General features: G+C 55.2%; 1 pseudogene; it reads right to left on the bottom strand.

Annotated features, from left to right (window-relative positions):
* Positions 1-382: 382 nt before the first annotated feature.
* LOC130606065 (bromodomain-containing protein 4-like) lies at positions 383-6,034 on the bottom strand (annotated as a pseudogene).
* Between the last annotated feature and the right edge of the window lie 537 nt (positions 6,035-6,571).

The raw sequence follows: 6,571 nt of genomic DNA, 5'->3' as shown, positions 1-6,571 counted from the left end.
ATTAGATGGGATCAGATTTGTGCCCTGAGGTGGGCTCACAGCATGGATCTGATCAGATCCATGGCACTGGGCTGGATCATGCAACAGACTGAATCCCATTTGTGCCATGAGTTGGGATCATGGCATGGATCAGATCAGATCCATGGCACTAGGCTGGATCATGCAAACAGACTGGACCCAATAGGTGCCATGAGTTGGGATCGGATTTGTGCTGGAAGATGGGATCAGATTTGTGCCCTGAGGTGGGATCACGGCACGGATCCAATCAGTTTAATGGCACAAGGGACGGGCTCATGCCCTGGACGGCTGCCATCCCCGCTCTCCCACGGCCAAGGCAAGGACACCCCAGTACCCCCTTCAACCCCGCTGGTGCTGGTCTCACCTCATCCTCTCCTGCTCCCTCCGCATCCGCTCCTTCTCCCTCTCCACTTGCTCCGCCTGAGCCTTCAGCGCCTTCTCCCTCTCTTCCTTCTCCCGGGCCGCCCTCTTGAACTGCTCGAAGCTGTCGCTGGAGGACTTGGCCGTGGAGGACGGGGTCGTGGGATGCTTCTGCACCAGGCTCGCCCAGGACCCCATGTTCTTGATCTTCAGGTCCTAGGGACGAGAAGGACGGGGCTTTGCGAGGGCTGCTCCGGGTGGGAATGATCCCAAGCTGCTCCCGTGGGGAGGAGCAAGCAGCTGGGAAGCAGCTTCATCCCCAGAGCCAAGCAGGAGGCTCCTCACGCTCCCCCCCATGCACACAGAAGCATGGAATGGGTTGGGTTGGGAAGGAGCTTAAAGCTCCTCCAGCTCCAAGCTCTGCCACGGGTAGGGACTCCCTTCCATAGAGCAGCTTGCTCCCAAGGATGGAGCATCCAAACCTTCCCCATTCAACCCATCCCAGTGTCCCAGGAATCCACTCCCAAAGATCTCATCTTAATTCCTCCCTCTTCCAGCTTAAATCCTGCCCCTTGTCCTGCAGGTCTTGGTCAAAAGCTTCTCTCCATCTTTATAAGCCTCTTCCATACACGGAATTTGGTGGAAACCACCAAATCTTGGCCAACCTTCCGGTGACCACCATGGGCCTGCTTGATTTTAAGAGGTTTAGGCTGAATTTTGGTGTTTCTTTCCCCCCCCCATCTTTTACCTTTTTTTGGGGCAACGGGGTTTTTGGGCTCCTGCTTCTGCCGCTCCTTCTCCTGCACGCCCGGTGGTGGTGGGTTCTGCTCCGGGGGTCTGATAACGGGTCTCCCCCTTCCATGGGTTTCATCTCTGTCCCTAAAACCAAGAGCTCCTGTCAGAGATTATCAGGCTCCCCCACTCCAGGGCCTCCTTAACCACCCATTGGTGCCACCGACGTTTAGGGGTGATGATGGCTTCTGAGCCCTCCGGAACCGTGTGGCCACGAGATGGGATTTGATTCCCCCGGGGAAGCACTCACGTTGCGGGATGTGAGCGGGGGGTTTGATGTTCTCCGGGTGCTTGGGGGGATCCTGCCTCAACGGGGGCTGAAGGTCTCGTTACGGATGACGGGCGAATGCATCTTCTCCTCCTTCACCACCATGGGTTGGGACTGGACGACGGAGGCAGCTCTCATCTCCTAGCACAGCACAAACCCACCTCAAAGACCCGCAAGGTGAGGGGGGGGTGTGTGATGCCCATCCCTCAAATCCCACCCCATTTGCTGCCAAGCTCCCCGCTGCAAACCGCTGGCCCCTGGGCTCGTTGCTGCTGAATGTGATGGGACTTGCTGATGGTCCCTGGGTGCTGGGACCCCGATGGTGGGTGCTCTCCTTTCCCTTTTTACCTGCTTTTTTGGCTGGATAGTTTGTTGAGGTGGCGACTGGTGGACCAAACCCTGGAACTGCGGCATCTGTGGGGAATGCATCATGAGAGGGGAAGGGGCTTCCCGCAAGTGACCTGGGAACAGGTTGGCAGCAATCAGTAACCATCGTCACCACGGCGCACGCCAAGCATCACCCCCAAAACCGCCAGCACCCCACACAGGGCAATCCCAGCCTGCGTCAATGGGGGGAGGTCCTCAATGGACCCCAGCTATAAACCCTGCCAGAAGATGCTCCCTGGCTTGTCCTGCCTTAAGGATGCTCGTTTGTGGTGTTGTCCCCCCCCCTTCCTGTAATGGATGGTTGTCCAGGTGGTCCATCGTTGTTCCTGGCTATAAATCCATTCCCTATGGACAGCCAAGTGCTGACACCCCCCTGCCTGCACCTCACCCAGCCCTAAGCCGTTGAAGTGGGACACGTTTGCTCTATGAGCAATGGGAGGTCTCCAGGAGCCAGCAGGCTCCATTGTGTCCAAGTGCCCCTGGAAGCTTTGCAGGTAGGACAAGGAGCTCCAAGCACTTCCTGCCCTCATCCATTCAAATCCAGGGATTCTGTCCCTGCATGGAGCTGAGGATAAGTTCAGGAGCAAAGACCTGATGGGAACCACGTGGAGAAGCAAAAGCAGGAGCGAGACCTCCTAAACCACAGAGCTCTGATGGATGCTGGGTCTCCAAAGCACGACCCAGCTGGAGTTATCCCACCTGGAGACATTCCCTGTTGGGAATGTCAGTGGTGGCGCCAGGACCATGATGGAGAGCTGGGATCTCCCAAGGCAACCCTGAAGGCTGAGCCCTGTGGCCAAGTTTAACCCCGTTCCTGGGATGGCTGGAGGTCACACACAGGGATTCCCCATAGAGCATCCCTTCTCCTCCACCAGGCAATGGCGTTATTCAAGACCATGCTCTGAGGAACATGGGGAAGCCCCCATGGGGCATCCATAGCCCTGGCCTCCTCTAAGAGGGTGGAGAGGAGAAGAGGATGGTGATGAACGCAAGGAGGGCGCTGCTCTCGCACATCAGAGATTCTTGAGAGCCTCCAAGAGCCCTGAGATCCTTCAAATCCTCAAAACCCTCAGATCCTCAAAGATCTGAGATCACCGAGATCCCCAAAGTTCCAAGATCATTCAGATCCCCAAAGATCCGAGATCCTTGCTCCTCAAATGCTTGATATCCCTGAGCTCCTCAATGATCGAAGAACCTCGAGGCCCTCAGAAACGTGACCAAGACATTCAAACACTTCAATACCCTCCAAAACTTGAGCTCCTTCAGATCTAAAATACCTCAGAACCTCAAGATGCTTGAGATGCTCAACATGAGACCCTTGAGATGCTCAACATGAGACCCTTGAGATGCTCAACATGAGACCCTGGAGATGCTCAACATGAGAACCTTGAGATGCTCAACATGAGAACATTGAGATGCTCAACATGAGAACGTTGAGACTCAACATGAGAACATGAGATGCTCAACATGAGACCCTGGAGATGCTCAACATGAGACCCTGGAGATGCTCAACATGAGAACGTTGAGATGCTCAACATGAGAACGTTGAGATGCTCAACATGAGACCCTTGAGATGCTCAACATGAGAACCTTGAGATGCTCAACATGAGACCCTTGAGATGCTCAACATGAGACCCTTGAGATGCTCAACATGAGAACGTTGAGATGCTCAACATGAGACCCTTGAGATGCTCAAAATGAGAACCTCGAGATACTCAACATGAGAACGCTGAGATGCTCAACATGAGAACCTCGAGATGCTCAACATGAGACCCTTGAGATCCTCAAAATGAAGGAGCGTGATCAGCAGGTCCAAGGAGGTGATCCTGCTCCTTTACCCTGCTCTCATGAGACCTCACCTGGAGCACTGTGTGCAGTTCTGGTGTCCTCAACATAAAAAGGACATGGAACTGTTGGAACAAGCCCAGAGGAGGCCATGAGGATGATCAGGGGACTGGAGCACCTCCTGTATGAAGACAGGCTGAGGAAGTTGGGGCTGTTCAGCCTGGAGAAGAGAAGGCTGCGTGGAGACCTCAGAGCAGCTTCCAGTGTCTGAAGGGGGGCTATAGGGATGCTGGGGAGGGACTCTTCATAGGGGACTGTAGTGATAGGACAAGGGGTAACGGGTTCAAACTGAAACAGGGGAAGTTCAGATTGGATCTAAGGAGGAAATTCTTTCCTGTGAGGGTGGTGAGGCACTGGAATGGGTTGCCCAGGGAGGTTGTGAATGCTCCATCCCTGGCAGTGTTCAAGACCAGGTTGGACGAGGCCTTGGGTGCCATGGTTTAGTGTGAGGTGTCCCTGCCCATGGCAGGGGGGTTGGAATTGGATGATCTTAAGGTCCTTTCCAACCTGAACTATTCTATGATTCTATGATCCTTGAGGTGCTCAACATGAGATCCTTGTTCCTCAAAACCTTGAGATCCTTGAGATGCTCAACATGAAGACGCTGAGATCCTCAAAATGAGAATGTTGAGATGCTCAAAATGAAGACGTTGAGATGCTCAACATGAGAACATTGAGATGCTCAACATGAGATAATTGAGATGCTCAAAATGAGAACCTTGAGATGCTCAACATGAGATCCTTGAGATGCTCAACATAAGAACCTCGAGATGCTCAAAATGAGAACCTTGTGATGCTCAAAATGAGATCCCTGGGATGCTCAAAATGAGGTCCCTGAGATGTTCAAAATGAGGCCCCTGAGATGTTCAAAATGAGAACGTTGAGATGCTCAAACTGAGATCCTTGAGATGCTCAACATGAGATCCTTGTTCCTCAAAACCTTGAGATCCTTGAGATGCTCAACATGAGAATCTCGAGATGCTCAAAATGAGATCCTTGGGATGCTCAAAATGAGAACTTCGAGATGCTCAACATGAGAACGCTGAGATGCTCAACATGAGAACGCTGAGATGCTCAACATGAGAACCTCGAGATGCTCAACATGAGAATGCTGAGATGCTCAACATGAGAACCTCAAGATGCTCAACATGAGAACCTCAAGATGCTCAACATGAGAACCTCAAGATGCTCAACATGAGAACCTCAAGATGCTCAACATGAGAACCTCAAGATGCTCAACATGAGACCCTTGTTCCTCAAAACCTTGAGATCCTTGAGATGCTCAACATGAGATCCTTGAGATGCTCAACATAAGAACCTTGAGATACTCAACATGAGAACCTTGAGATGTCTAACATGAGAACGTTGAGATGCTCAACATAAGAACCTCGAGATACTCAACATGAGATCCTCGAGATGCTCAACATGAGAACCTCGAGATGTTCAAAATGGGATTCCTGAGATTCTTGTTCCTCAAGCCCTTGACATCCTCAAAACGAGACCCTCAGGATCCTCTCCTTGAGCCCCTCCCAACCCGGAGCTCCAGTTCCTCAAGGCTCTGAGCCCCTCCACCTCCTCCACCACCTGCGAGCCCCAGCTCCAAACCTTCGCTGGCAAGAGGCCTCACCGGGCCCCTCCACCCCATCGGGGCTTCCCCCAACACAGCACCCCCATGTCCCCCAGCCGGCGCTCAGCAGCCGCCCAGCGCCCACCCCACCACCTCCTACCCCTTCTTCAGTGCACCGGGGCCGCTGCCCGCTCACCGGTCGCGTAGGGATCGGGCTTATGGTGCCGCGGCGACGGGTGGTGCTGGATGACCTGCTGCGGCTTGGCCGGCGGCGGCGGCGGCGGCTGCGGCGCCGGGTGCTGCTGCTGCTGTTGCTGCTGCTGCGGCGGCGGCGCCTGGCCTTGGGGGAGGTGGGATGGGAAAGGCATGGGCTGCATGTGCATGGGCCGAGGCGGCGGTTGATGCTGCAGCTGCTGCACGGCGGGGTGAGCCGGGGGCTGCAGCGGCGGCTGCGGTTGCGACTGGACCTTCACTGAAGGGAGAAGAGGAGTCTGAGGCTGCACCTTCTGCAGCTGCTGAAGGTAGAGCTGCATCTGGCTGGTGCTCAGAGGCAGGCTGTGGTGCGGCGGCGGAGGCTCTTCGTCCTCCAGCAGGACCTGGGGCGGCTGGGGCAGCGGCGGCTGGGGGAGAAGGGGCTGCTGGCTGATGGCGGGGGACACGGCCGGCGGGCGCGAGGGCTTCGGCGGCAGCGCGCGGCGCGGTTGCTGGGTCTCGAGGGCTGCTGAGGCAGAGCGTTGTGCAAAGCTGGGGACGAAGGGACAGCGTTAGGACACGGGTGGGGATGCTCTAGGGCCAGGCTGGGGAACAGAAGGATCCTTAAAGGGGAGACCTTAGAGCAGCTCCAGTGCCTGAAGGGGCTCCAGGCAACCTGGAGAGGGGCTTGGGATGAGGAGGAACAGCTTCCAATGGGAAGAGTTAGATGGGATGCTGGGATGAAGCTCTTCCCTGGAGAGTGGTGTGACATGGGGATGGGTTGAATGGAGGTTTGGATGACCCATCCTTGGCCTTAAGAAGGATCCTTAAGGGGGGACCTTAGAGCAGCTCCAGTGCCTGAAGGGGCTCCAGGCAACCTGGAGAGGGGCTTGGGATGAGGAAGAACAGCTTCCAATGGGAAGTGTTAGATGGGATGCTGGGATGAAGCTCTTCCCTGGGAGGGTGGTGGGACACGGGGATGGGTTGAATGGAGGTTTGGATGACCCATCCTTGGCCTTAAGAAGGGACCTTAGAGCAGCTCCAGTGCCTGAAGGGGCTCCAGGCAACCTGGAGAGGGGCTTGGGATGAGGAGGAACAGCTTCCAATGGGAAGAGTTAGATGGGATGTTGGGATGAAGGTCT

This window comes from Pezoporus wallicus, unplaced genomic scaffold (genome assembly GCF_028554395.1).
Source record: "Pezoporus wallicus isolate ANWC-B61680 ecotype Strahan unplaced genomic scaffold, APGP_CSIRO_Pwel_v1 contig_11020, whole genome shotgun sequence".
Taxonomy (NCBI): domain Eukaryota; kingdom Metazoa; phylum Chordata; class Aves; order Psittaciformes; family Psittacidae; genus Pezoporus; species Pezoporus wallicus.
This window is presented reverse-complemented; position numbering and strand designations above follow the sequence as displayed.